General features: G+C 43.8%; 1 protein-coding gene across 1 annotated transcript in view; it reads left to right on the top strand.

Moving 5' to 3' along the window:
* The window catches only part of SQOR (sulfide quinone oxidoreductase), a 53,804-nt gene that overhangs the window by 185 nt on the left and 39,014 nt on the right, over positions 1 to 14,605 (top strand). The gene's annotated exons all lie outside the window — the stretch shown is intronic.

Here is a 14,605-nt window from a genome sequence, read left to right as displayed (position 1 = left end):
CTCTGTCCCGCATCTGGGACAGCGCAGCCCCTGTGCATCGCGTTCCATTTCGCTTCACACTTTTTTTCTCCACCCGCGGCATCCACAGCTCTTGCAGCCCCTGCTGGAACCCGGGTCTTGCGACGTCCTGGAGTCGTGGAGCTGCTGCCCTGCGAGGGGAGGTTGAAAACCAATGTATCCGTGGTCTTGTGTATGGGAATTTCTTGGTACCCTGGTGTGTAGGAATTTCTGGCATCTTTCACTTGTTGACTGTGTCACTCCGGCGTGGTCCCAGTGTGCAAGGGGTTCTCAGCCCCCGGGGGTAGGAGGTGACGTCTGCTGGTCTGCCCACAGTAGGGCGCGTTTATCCACACAGCCTGTGGGATGGAGGGGCGGGGGCTCAAGAAGTATCCTTCAGCTATGGCTGGAACCAGCCGTGGAGAGAGCATTTAGGGCCTGTGCTAAACAGGAACTGGTGGAAAGGGTTCTCTGGTGAAATTGGGGTGCTTTCCTTTCTCTTCGTTTCTCTCTTTTAATAATAAAAATCCCAACCTAGCCTCTTACTCAAAAACACAGGGAGCAGAGCTCTGGATTTGCCTGGGCTCCCCATTGCTGTGGTGTAGGGTTCTGACCCATTTTTGTGCCATGTACCACTTTGGCAGTTTTGGGGAGACTAAGGACCACTTTTAGGTTCAGTGCTTTTGAAGGTGTAAAATAAAAGGCAGAGTGTTATAAGGGAAACCTATTCCAAATCACTTGTCCAAATATTAAGAGAATTGATGTAGTAGTATATATGCCTTTTAAAAATAATGCATTAAGTAATATCATCTAGCAGTGGATCTAATAGCTATCATAATTTTGAAATAGTAACAAACATAAATAATATTTCAAGATTTGGGTAATACCTGTAATATAAGAAAATATCTGTGATTTCTATTGGTGATAAAGTCATAGGTACTGCATGTATCTGCTGGGGTTTGTTGCCTGAGAAGAAAGAAGTGTTTGTTACTCAGTTGTGTTAGACTCTTTGCAATGCCATGGACTGTAGCCTGCCTGGCTCCTCTGTCCATGGGATTCTTCAGGCAAGAATGCTGGAGTAGGTAGCTATTCCCTTCTCCAAGGGATCATCCCCACCGAGGGATCAAACCCAGGTCTTCTGTATTGCAGGTAGATTCTTTACCATCTGAGCCACTGTATAAAATTCAAGAAAGTGCTAAATTTCAGTTAGAAATTAGTGAAGATGTAAATGTTTATTTTCTACCCAAGTTCCTGGTTAAGTGGAAGGTCCTGCCCAGGAAGTCAGGTCACATGACTTCTGATCTTGATGCTTCCACTAACTAGCAGCATGAGCTTGTCTTTTGGACTTCTTTTCACCTTGACTTCTTCATTGTACCGTGGAGATAATCATACCTTCCCCTGTATTTAAGGTGTCCAGTGCTATACCTGGCACAAGGGAGTGAAATAAGTACTGTCTGCTAGAACTTGTGTCCCTCTCTGGACTCCAAGCCATTGCCATTATGTCCCCAGTCCTGGTACATAGAATGTGGTGGTGGTTCAGTTGCTGAGTCGAGTCCAACCCTTGCCATCCTATGGAATGTAGCCCTCCAGGCTCTTCTGTCCATGGGATTTCCCAGGCAAGATTACTGGTATGGGTAGCCATTTCCTTCTCCAAAAATTAGTCAATAAATATTTTTTGAATGGATAAGTACATTGGAAATTATTGCTTGTAACTACAAGTAAAACACTCAGAATTTATCCAGGGGACAGCTGCTGGTTTGTGAAATGACTCTGCTTAAAATAATTTGGGTTTCTTTTTCCTAGTGGCTGAACACATCTGGAGCTGGAATGCTTGAAATGTCAGTCAGGGCCCTTGGGTCTATGTGGGTCTTTGTGTGGGTCTTTGTGACTAGTGTTCTGCCAGAGAAAATGAAATTTGATGTTTATAGGAAACTAGAACTCTTTTGCAGAACAGTTTCTCCTCCATCTTACATGTGTCTAGGCTCGTTAATTTGATGTGATGTAACACAGGAAGTTGTCTTATAGGGAGTGGAGACTGACCCATGATGAGGCATTTCTGGGCCCAGTGGCACATTTCTCTTTCCTCTTTTCTTTTCACCTTCCCCTGCCCCATTGCATATTACCTGACTCCTCTATGACCCTTAAAGATTTGATAAATAGGAGCAGTAGATCGAAGTTGCTACAGGCTGGCCAGATTAGACCTAAAGCCAGCTAGCTGCTTCTTAATGCCCAACCTTAAAAGTCTATGTAATCCAATAAATGTGGATGTTAATAGGAAGAAGAAAATCAGACTCAGCCAGGGACCCCTGTGATTTACTTTGTAAAATTGCTAAGTTGGGGTGGAAAGATGGGGAGATAACTTTGTAAAGAACAGTAAATTTAGAGCACGCTGGGGCTCTCTATGGCCGCAACTTCGGAAGGGGCAAATACTGGTATTATGGACTGAATTGCATCCCCTCAAAAATTCGTATGTTGAAATCCTAATCCCCATAGCTTAGAATCTGACTATTCAGAGAGAGGGCCTTTAAAAAGGGAATTAAGGTTAAATGAGATCATAAGGGCAGGACCCTAATCCATTATGACTAGTGTCTGTATGAAAAAAGAAAAAGACACCAGGGGTGCATGTAGAGACAAGACCACACGAGGATGTAAGGAGGCCCAGGCCTAGGAGAGAGGCCTCAGGAGAAACTATACATGCTGACACCTTGGTTTTGGACTTCCAGCTTCTAGAATAGTAAGAAATAAATTTCTGCTGTTTGAGCAACCCAGTTTGTGGTATCTTGTTGTGAAAGCCTGAGCAGAATACTATACAGGCTGAGGAATGTTAGATGGAATAATGAGCTCTTTCTTCCTTCCAAGCTCTTTCTTGAAGGTTACACTGACCTTCAAGGCTCTGTGTTCCAAATGATGTTGCTAAAAGATGGAGGAGGAAGGCTCAGATCAAATAAGTTTTGTTTTGCCGAGCCACTGACATTTCTGGTTCAATTTTTGCTATAGGATAGCCTGATGAGGCAGACTAATTAAATCTGGACTTTGCCTTTGAAAACAAAAGCTTAAGCATCTGACCCTTTGGTTCTGCAGATCCATGGGATGAACCCTCTGTGCCACATGTCTGGTTGCCTGAGTGGGGTTGACTCTCAGGGTAACTAGGAATATCAAAGTGAAAAGAGTTGGTTAATATATCAAAATATTATACTGCTCCTTTTACATAGGGCCCCAAGGGACCCTGACCTTGAATTTCCAGCGTCCAGAACTGTTAGAACATAAATTTCTGTCGTTTAGCCTTTTTTTCTTTTTTTCTTGTTTGGTTTCGTTTTTAAGGGCAGCTCTAGCAAGTAAATGAATCTGGGCACTCTAAGTCATGATCCCAGAAGGTCCTTCAGTTTCTCTTAGGACCCCTCTCCCTTACCTACCCAAGAGAATCTCATATGCTCTTTCTAGAGATACTCTGTATTGTCCCTTGGATCCTGTCGGAGGTTGTTAAGACCTTCTTCCCCTTCATGATCCTGAAAGTTAAGAAAAAACAGAACTTGACATTTTAAGCAAATCACCAGCCTAGTCGCTGAGCCATGTACAGAGCAGATGCTTTATAATTGCGTGGTGGGTGATGGGTTGATGCTGCCGGTGATGATTCTTAAGGACCATGGGGTAATTCCTTTCTAATCATAATGATTTTCCAAGTTTTGACCCTAGCTTGGTCCTCAGGGAGCTTTCATTTCATGCAGCAAGCTCAGGCCCTATCTACAGTAATGGAGAGGAGACCTCTGTTTTTATCCTGGGACCAGTCTCTGACTTCTGGGGCCTATGGTGATTTTACTCGATGTACTTTCTCTTTTCCTTGGCAGTTTGCTTTAAGGCAGCCCATGATAATGGGTTTAAATAATCACCTTGCTTACAGTACAGAATGTGAGAGCATCCCAAGGAGGTTCTGGGTTTAGTAGATGTGGTTTTGTGTTTCTGTGAGCCTGTGAATGGTGCTCAAGGTGGAGGACTAGACAACTGGGTTTGGACAGTAATCATGAGCCTTTCAAGGTCTAGGTGGTCAAATCTAAGCTTGTTTTGAGTCACAGAGAAGGAGGGGCCTTTAAAGTCAGCTGGACACAGTGACTTATTTTACACCTGGAAATGGACTCATGACTTGCCCATGGCTCCACAATGTCTGTTTCCTTACTTATAAAACAGGGATAATAATACCAACCTCTCAGGTTGTTGTGAGAAATTACGTGAAAAACATAGCCTGTCCTGTCACATAGAAACCTTCGGTGATTTTTTTTTTCTGGTGTTTTCCTTGTGTCTGGGATAGTGCACAGTGACTCCCAGTGAATCATCGTCAGACTTGGGGGAACAGAAAGGGAGATATGGTTCCCATTCTGATTATGTTCAAGCCCTGGCAACAAACCCTTGTCATTCTTTGCTGCAATAATTCAGAGCCCAATCTGTTTAAAGAGTTAGTAGAACAAGTATTCCCATTTAAGTATCTGCTTGTGAACCTGTTTCCCTTTCCCCCTCATTTAGTGGGTCACAATGTTTAGAGAAGGAAGGGACCTTTGAACCTATGCAATTCAATCCTTTATTCCGTTGTTGAAGAAAGCATGACCCAGAATAGTTAAGGACGAGCTCTACCTGGCACTACCTGGAAGGTGGATTTGGGTCTCTGACTCCTGACATGTCCTCATACAAGGCTTATGCAGTAATGGGGAACTGTGTCATTTATCTAGATGCAGGGAAGACATGAGCTTGAGGAACCTGGCACACCTGTTACCTGGCACCCCCTTGTTCTGTCCTAACCGTTAAAGGATTGAATTTGGCATCTCTTCAATCACATTCAAAGAACACTTGTATAACTTATATTTAAAGAGTCTCTTCTCATTGTGTTAAGACCTCACATGCTGGATTCCAGGCAACAGTATGCCTGACAAATTGGCCAGTCCCTATTTATAATCAAACTACATTCCTCAGAGTCTTCTTGTATGTGAAACTCTGAGTGGGAATCACAACACTCCTGAGGCTGATGCATACTTTTATTGTGATCATTGAGTGGGTTCAGGAGATCAAGGCAAAGCTGGATCCTTGCTGTGTGACTGGAAGCAAATTAATTCTATGTTAGGCTCCCCCTGCCCTGTGTGTCTTGTTCTACAGTCTCAGGATGGACATGCACAGGCTTGTGCACATGTTGAAACCTTCAGTATACTTATTTGACTGAAGGCCAACTGTGAATGGTGGGGTTAAAGGGGAGCTAAATTGTGATGCTTTATGCACTAGAACTTAAGCGGTCAAGCTCCCATTGGCTAAAGCAAGCAAGGAAACAAGACACTTCCCCCCATATAATTCATTCAAAACCTGAAATTTTTCAGTTGCAATAATCCGATTGACTGACATTTTCCCCTTTTCTGGAGCTGCAATGTGAGCTGATTTCCCTCCCATGAACAGAGTTTCTGTTTTCTGCTTAGTTAATGTATGGTTTGGGGAAATCGTCAGTCCTTCCCTATTATAAGGCTTTCTGACTGTAAAATGTATGCTGCTGCTAAGTCACTTCAGTTGTGTCCGACTCTATGTGACCCCATAGACGGCAGCCACCAGGCTCCCCCATCCCTGGGATTCTCCAGGCAAGAACACTGGAGTGGGTTGCCATTTCCTTCTCCAATGCATGAAAGTGAAAAGTGAAAGTGAAGTTGCTCAGTCGTGTCCGACTCTTAGCGACCCCATGGACTGCAGCCTCCCAGGCTCCTCCATCCATGGGATTTTCCAGGCAAGAGTACTGGAGTGGGGTGCCATTGCCTTCTCCGGGAAAATGTATATAGGCTAGGAAAACTTGTAGGAAACTTCTCAGCAGCAAAGGGAGCCAGTGTTTCATTGCTGCGTCCTCATTAGTAACTCTTAATCAGCAATTCTTTAAAGAAAATTCCTATAGTTCCCTCCTAAAGAGTTAGGGAACTAAAGAACCCCAATGTGATTCTAAGCCCTGAATCATCAAGGAGCTGTGTGGAATTGTTTCCTGGATCTATTTGCTCCTGGTCCACTCCTAGAGCACTAGTCTCACAGCTTAATGTTTAAACAAACATTTGGCATTGCAACAGCTCTAGAGGTAGAGTTCTGACATGGCCCTGCAGGCCTAAATCAAGGTTGCTCCATTTTCTTTATTTGTTAAAATAGTAATCCAGTTCCTGAACACACAGGCGATGTCATTACTCAAGGGGAGGTGAGCCAAGAGGAAGGGTGCTGCTTGTGTAATACCTCCATGGGCTTCACTCCTTTGGTTCTCAAGGTTCTCAGAGGGTGTGGTTTCTTTCTCTCCCCTGGTGCTTTGGACCTTTGCTGCACTTTGCTGCACTTACACCCGCTTTTCCATATAGCCACCCAGAGCAAGGTCCCATTTCACATCCTTCCTTCTTTATCCCCTGTGGATAATTTGTCACAAAAATGGCTTCAATATTGGTTTTGCATTCACACCTTTATCTCTCTTCTCATGTCTATTCCAAACCCTGGCTGGTTCCTAAATTTCTGAATCAGCTGCTGAACGACCTTCATATCCCTGGTCTTACTCATCCCGGTGCGTCATAGCACAGTGCCTGGCACATAGTGAACACTCAAAAATGCTGAATTCATCTATTGCTGTAAGTCATCCTTTGAACTCCCCCGTGGGGGTCTTCTTCAGTTTCCTTAAGAACTTCAAGGGCTCTCATTGCCTTTAGCAGGACCACAGCTCACACACAGCCAGGGCTGAGCGGTAACAAATACGAATCTTGGCTATGTGGGACTGGGTGAGCTTTAACTTCGTTCAGGGTGTAGATTGTCAGTGACCAATCTATAGATGGCAGTTCCAGCTGAGAGCTGACATGAGAGAATGTGGGCTTAGTGTTGTCAGAGAGGCCAACGATCTGGAATTTTGAAGGTGTGTGCGTGTTCCTTTCAGTCGTGTCTGACTCTTTGTAACCCTATAGACTGTAACCCTCCAGGCTCCTCTGTCCATGGAATTCTCCAGGCAATACTGGAGTGGGTTGCCATGCCCTCCTCCAGGGGATCTTCCCAACCCAGGGACTGAACCTGTGTCTTTTATGTCTCCTGCATTGGCAGGTTGGAGAAGGCAATGGCACCCCACTCCAGTACTCTTGCCTGGAAAATCCCATGGATGGAGGAGCCTGGGAGGCTGCAGTCCATGGGGTCGCTGAGGGTCGGACACGACTGAGCAACTTCACTTTCACTTTTCACTTTCCTGCATTGGAGAAGGAAATGGCAACCCACTCCAGTGTTCTTGCCTGGAGAATCTCAAGGACGGGGGAGCCTGGTGGGGTGCTGTCTGTGGGGTCGCAGAGTCGGACACGACTGAAGCAACTTAGCAGCAGCAGCATTGGCAGGTGGGTTCTTTACCAGTAGCGCCACCTGGCATATTCAAAATTTTTAATGTTGGGTTAGTAATGTTCTCACATTACTAATTCAGAATTTAGGCAGAATTTGTGAGTCAAACAAAACACAGCTCTGGTCTGCATTGGGCTTGCAAGTTGCTTCTTTGTGACCCTTAGATTAGATGACTATTGTTTAGGATTAAGCTTCCAACCCCAAACTTTACTTACGTATGCCCACCCAGTGTTCTTTCTCCCTTTTCCCAGCGGACTCTGGTTTAGACTCCCTTCCCCCTTGCCCACAGTTGTGCCATGCTTATTCTAGGTGATTCTGTTTCCTAAATCTCTTAACTGTCCCAGACTAGCTCAGACAGGCCCTTGCCTAGACTTCCCTGTTTCTGCCCAAACAATTCCTCTGTCTTCAGCTGCCTAGATATCAACTTTGGCTTTTGTTTTCCTGAAGGGGCCCTTCCTACCTCTCATTCAATCATTCTCTTTCCCTTTTCTCTGTCTTATCTAATTTTTATTTGTATTTCTAATACTAACACTGTATTAGGCCCTTATCATTACACCTGGACCTCTGCACTAGTCTCCTGACTTCCAGACCTGGTTTTGCCTCTCCTTCGATTTAATTTCTCCCTGACACTAGATTCATTTTCTCAATGCTGCCTCCTCTGTTCTATCACTTCTTAAAACTTTTTTTTTGTTTTTCAGTATAAAGCCTCAGTTGCCTAGCATGGCCCTTTATAATTGGACTGTGGTGTTTCCTTATTATCTACTCCTCTCAATGTCAGTCAATTCTGGTTGGCCTTCCCAGCTTATTAGTCACGGTCTTGGGAAATACTTGGCATGCTCAAGGCTGTTAAGAGGGTTTAATGAAACAACTGTTTACAAAGGTGTGGGCAGGGTTAAGGGGAACCAGCAAGAGTAGTGAAGCAAATGTATTGATTTGGGGCATGAGGAAGCAAGCAGAGGGAGTGATTACTGGCACCTTGAGAAAAAGCTGTAGCTGAGGAGAGGGCCACCCCACAAGAGCCAAGACCTTTGGCTAGAGCAGTCCAGTATTGCTGAGCTGAAGCTTGGTTGGGAGGGGTCCGGGCAACAAATATCCTAATTTCATTCTTTTCCCATCCTGTAATCTACTGGTGCCTCCCACTGACTGAATCCAACTGGAAGCCAGAGGACCAGGGAGGCCAGCTGATGCCCATCTCACAGTTTGGCTCTCAGAGCTTGGAGAGAGCAGAGAAGACTGGGGAGAGGCCTGGAGGGTGGTATCCCACTCTTTTACTTACTTACACTGTTCCATCCCCTTGGTGTACCCTTGCGTAGCATCTCCACTTGTCCAAATGCTGCTAGTCTTTTATCTCTTGCTCAGATCATGTCTGTTTCACCAAACTGTCATTGGTTATTTCTCTCCTCAAAACACCAGAGGTGTTTAGCTCCTACTGATTACATTGCATTTTGCTTCTTCAAGTTAAGTCTAAGAACTGGGATATAAACCCAGAGGTTTGGAAGCCAACCCCAGCTTTCCTCCCCACTGATCCAGAGATGATGTAGGTGGTGAAAAATACAGATGCCTCATTTTTTGGCAGCTGTTCCTGAGAAGGTGGCTAGAGAGTGCTACAGTCTTGGTAGGGTACAGAGGTTTTCTGCCTGCTTCCCCCAACTGTCTGGACCCAAGGGATGACAAGAAGGACTCAGATACTCTGTAAGTGTTGTGAAGATAGATGGGACCAGAGTCTTGAACCATTGAACCAGAGTCTCAAACCATCAGGCAATTTCAGACTCTCTGGGAAAACAGATGCATCAAAATGCCAACAAATAAACGATGACCACAAGATAGTTCTAAGAAGGGCAGGATAGGTGCCACAGTTTGTAGACTAGCCTGGCTGGAGGTACTACAGAAGCTGGGACTTGGGCTGGACTTTGGGCCATGGCTAAGATGAAGAAACGGGAGGAGGGAGCGTTTCAGGAAGGTGTTATAGTAGTGGAGGGTGAGGGACTAATGTGTTCTCCATTCCACTAGAATGCAAGTTCTGTCAGCACAAGGACCTGATGTGACATGTTCACTATTCTATTCCCAGCATCCAGCACAGCTCCTGTCATAATGAAGGATAAGATCTTAGTCCGCTTGGGCCCCTATAACAAATATAGCAGCCCCCTCTTATTGGTGGGGGAATATGTCCCAAGACCTCTTCAGTGAATACCTGAAACCATGCATAGTACCGAATCCTGTATATACTGTTTTTCCCTCTACCTACACATCTGTGATAATGTTTAACTTATAAATTAGGTACAATAAGAGATTAACAATAAGAATAAAATAGAACAATTAGAACAATGTAGTATAATGAAAGTCGTGTGAATATTATCTCTCAAAATATCTTATTTATGAATTTAATTTTCCATCCCAGCTAAGCACATATCACTCTGGGGTTGTAACTTTTACAGTTTGAGGTGTGAAAGCAAACTAGCATGAATTTCTTTTTCTTCTTCACAGTTTCACGATAGGTTTGTTCTTACCATACCACTTACCAGTCTCAGCATAGGTTTTTTTTTTTTTCCCCTTTATTGAAAACTTTCACCTTTTCATTTAAAGGAAGCACTTTATGGCTTTTTTTTTTTTTTCCTTATTCATATTGTCAGAATCACTACTCTTGTGTTTTGGGAACTTTATTAAGTAGAAGAAGGGTAACTTGAACACAAGCACTGCAATACAGTTTATCTGATAGCTGAGGTGGCCACTAGGTGACTAACTGGCGGAATAAGCTGGATGAAGGGATGTCATGTCCCAGGTGGGATGCAGCAGGATGGTATGAAATTTCATCACTCCACTCAGAGTAGCATGCAGGTTAGACTTTGTGGATTGTTTATTTCTGAAATTTTCCATTTAATATTTTTGGACTGCCATTCACTGTAGATAACTGAAACCACAGAAAGCCAAACTATGAATAAGGGGAACTGTAGAACCACAGACTGCTGCTGCTGCTTAGCTGCTAAGTCATCTCTGACTCTTTTGTGACCCCATGGACTGTAGCTTGCCAGCTTCCTTTGTCCATGGCATTTCCCAGGCAAGAATACTGGAGTGGGTTGCCATTTCCTTCTCCAGAGTATCTTTCAGACCCAGGGATCAAACTGGTGTCTCCTGCATTGGCAGGTGGATTCTACCATTGAGCCACCTAGGAAGCCTGTACCAAAGACTAACTGGCTTATATACAACAGAAATTTATTTCTTGTAGTTCTAGAGCCTGGAAAGTCCAAGATCAAGGTACTTGCATGATTGGGTCAGGGCCGATGTCGTTTCTTTGTGTTCTCACATAGTAAAAGGGGTGAGGGATCTTTCTATGCTATGCTATGCTATGCTAAGTCAGTTCAGTTGTGTCTGACTCTGGATGACCCCATAGATGGCAGCCCAACAGGCTCCCCCATCCCTGGGATTCTCCAGGCAAGAACACTGGAGTGGGTTGCCATTTCCTTCTCCAGTGCATGAAAGTGAAAAGTGAAAGTGAAGTTGTTCAGTCGTGTCCGACTCCTAGCGACCCCATGGACTGCAGCCTACCAGGCTCCTCCCTCCATGGGATTTTCCAGGCAAGAGTACTGGAGTAGGGTGCCATTGCCTTCTGGACCTTCTTTAAAGGGGCACTAATACTGTTCATGAAGGCTCCACCCTCAGGACCTAATCAACCCCAGAGGCCCCACCTCCTGACTAACACCATAACCATTGGAAGTTAACATTTCAACATGTGGATTTTTTTTGGGACACAAATGTTCAGGCCATAGAGTGAATTAATAGATGGCTGGATTTATTTAGTACCTTTACATGTCAGATGTACACGTGATGAATGAAAGTAGAACTTCATTCAGAAAAACTGTATTGGGTGTGGAGGAAAACATTAACAGTTTCAAGCTAGGAAAAAAAAGATGTGCATACATCTCATTACCTTTACTTTTCCAATATTTAAATTAGACCTTCTAACATTAAAAAAACAAAACTTTCCCCTGAAATTTGGCTCACCTTGCTCTTGGCCTGCATTATCAGCAGCTGGCAAGCTCTGCTGTTCCGTTAGCATCTAAAGCTACTAGACTGGGAATGGGACCAGGGCAGATGGGGAAATTGCTGTGTGTCACAGGTCCTTGTGAGTAGCAAGTATGCAATGCATACTTGTGGAAGCACTCTTAGCTATAGCAGAACTGTGATGATGCAAATTTCATGTAACTCTTTCCATAAAGATATGCTTGCACATTTCGTGTTGCTAAATGTAATTTAATCTGAATACCTTTTGTGTAGGAGACAAATCTGTAAATAAAAATATAGCTTAGACAGTGTTTTTTGAGCACTTCTGATTGATGACATTTCCCTTTTTATTAAGGTTAAATGGGTAAAAAAGACGAGAGAACTTTCCTTGGTGGAGAAGATATCTTGTTTCGATACTGCAGGTGAAAGAGTGTGACAAAAGAAAGGAAGGCCCCATGCTGTATTCTTCAGGAGTAATTATTGCATTAAAAAATCACACCGTAGCTGTGTTATTTAATTGTAAAGTTTGGCCCACTCATTCACATAATTATAGCATTCAACAGTAATACATAATTAAATTGCTTTTTAAATGCCACCTGACAGTTGAGCGGCTTTGTAAGGAGGAGCAGAGCAAAATTTGTTAAACATGTAAAATCTTCCATCTGACTGAATAGTAGTGAATGCATTTCAGTGTAAGTATATTAAAATGTACCTGAGATTTGTTTTCAATCAGGCATGGTGAGGCCAGCCCATCAGGAGATGACTGCCATGAAAGACGAAGCTTTGACTCCCAGTTCTGTAGGAACAGGAGGCCTGCTCCACCACACTGGGTCTGGTGGGGAAGCACCCAGATTGGACAGGAGGCAGGCAAATTAAGAGGAAAGCATGGGCAAAACCTGGGTTTCCCTGGTGGCTCAGATGGTAAAGAATCAAGACCTGGGTTTGATCCCTGGGTTGGGAAGATCCCCTGCAGATGGGAATGGCTACCCACTCCAGTGTTCCTACCTGGAGAATCCCATGGACCGAAGAGCCTGGAGGGCTATGGTCTATGGGGTTGCAAAGACTTGGCCACGACTGGGTGACTAACACTTTCACTTTTCATGGGCAAAACCTATGGTGTGATTTTCATGAAGCAGGGGGAGCAGACTGACCAGGTTTGGTGCTGGCTAATTTGAATAATTTTAGTGGACTCTGGACTGTAGGGGCTGCACTTGTTGTCTTGATGTCTGGCCCTGGGATGATTAGGGGTGAGGAATATTGCCTTCTGGAATGTAAAATCCAGATAGAGGAAGTGGTTCAGGTTTGGGCTTGTTACCCAATCACCTAATTACCAAAGGTGTGCTTCCAGACTGAGGTGTTTACATTTTTAGAAGTTGGCTAGTCCTAGAAACAGCATTTCTTTAAGGTCTAATAAAGCCCCCAGATGTCAAACAATCATAAAATACAGAAATTAAAAACATGATTAATACAGTAGGATTCAGAATATCTCCAGGAAGGTTTCAGGAAGTGTCTTATCCAGTGCCACTGATAAATGCTGCAGATATGCCTACAGACTTGACTTGCATGTGCTTCAGATTGAGATGTGATCACATTAAGGAACCATAGCATTTTGAGCAGAGAAGGCAGTGGCAACCCACTCCAGTACTCTTGCCTGGAAAATCCCATGGACGGAGAAGCCTGGTAGGCTGCAGTCCATGGGGTTAAGAGTCGGACACGACTGAGCGACTTCACTTTCACTTTTTACTTGCCTGCATTGGAGAAGGAAATGGCAACTCACTCCAGTGTTCTTGCCTGGAGAATCCCAGGGACTAGGGAGCCTGGTGGGGTGCTGTCTATGGGGTCACACAGAATCAGACACGACTGAAGCGACTTAGCAGCAGCAGCAGCAGCAGCAGCAGCATTTTGAGGGGCACTGTGTGTCATTTTCATGACAATGCAATCATGGTGACAATTTCCCTTTGATAGTTTAAGTCAGAGGGTGTGATGGCTACTGTTATGTATCAACTTGACTGGGCCATAGGGTGCCCAGATATTTGGTTAAACATTATTCTGGGTGTGTCTATGAGAGTGTTTCTGGAGGAATCAGTAGACAGGGTAAAGAAGGTTGCCCTACCCAATGTGGGTGGTGTCATACAATTAGCTGGAGGTCTGAATAGAACAAAAATGCTAACACTCCCATGAGTAACAGAGATCTCAGAAGAATCCTGAATCACCAAGGATCCAGACATTTATTGTGACTTATTTTCTCATTCAATATTATCTAATTTTGTATCTGTAAATTTGGTCCCCAAGTTGTATAGACGTCCCTGCCCAAAAAACTTGGATCTGCCTATAAGGCTGCGCTTCTGGGGCATGACATGTGAGGGCCAAGCAAAGAGGTCGTCCAGAGATCTAGAGCTGGAGAAGGTCCAGACTGGGAGCTTACCACCTCTGAATTGCTGGCTCCTTCTAATGCCTGCATTGCTGCTCCTAAGGGCATTCAGGAAAAGTTACTTTACACAGAAAGAACTCATTGTGGCTCTGGTCTCGCTGCAGATTCACTTGACTTTCGGGAGATCACCTTGGGTCTCTGAGCCTCAGTTTTCCCATCTGTAAACTGGTATCAATACCTCCAGTGTAGGCTCAGGTATGGGCCTTGTGAATTGTAAAGTTCTAGGCACATGGGAAGGAAGTATGATTATAATTGTGTTGCTACTTGTATTTCCATTATCTTGCTATTACTTGAAATATTCATAGATGTAGCATTTCAGTGACTAAAGAGCAAAGCTAATGTCCATCCTGACACACGGTTTTTTGCTGTTTCATTCGTTCTAATTTTTTATTGTGGAAACTTTCCAGAATATACCAAAAAACCACAGATTACCACAAGGAATGCCCATATAAATCCATAAATTGGCTTCAAATTATCAACTCTGAAATAATGCCATTTGGAGCAACATGGATGGGCCTAGAGATTATTATATTAAGTGAAGTAAGTCAGACAGAGACAAATATCATATGATATCACTTATATGTAAAATCTGAAAAAAATGGTACAAATGAATTTATTTAAAAAACAGAAATAGACTCACATAGAAAACAAATTTATGGTTACCAAAGGGGAAAGGAGAAGCAGGGATAAATTTGAAATTTGGGATTAGCAGATACAGACTACTGTATATAAAACAGATAAACAACAAGGACCTACTACTGTACAGCACAGGGAACTATATTCAATATCTTATAGTAACCTATAAAGGAAAATAATCTGAAA

Source organism: Bos javanicus, chromosome 10 (assembly GCF_032452875.1).
Source record: "Bos javanicus breed banteng chromosome 10, ARS-OSU_banteng_1.0, whole genome shotgun sequence".
Taxonomy (NCBI): domain Eukaryota; kingdom Metazoa; phylum Chordata; class Mammalia; order Artiodactyla; family Bovidae; genus Bos; species Bos javanicus.
The sequence above is the reverse complement of the archived record's forward strand: the minus strand, read 5'-3'. Positions and strand labels throughout refer to the sequence as shown.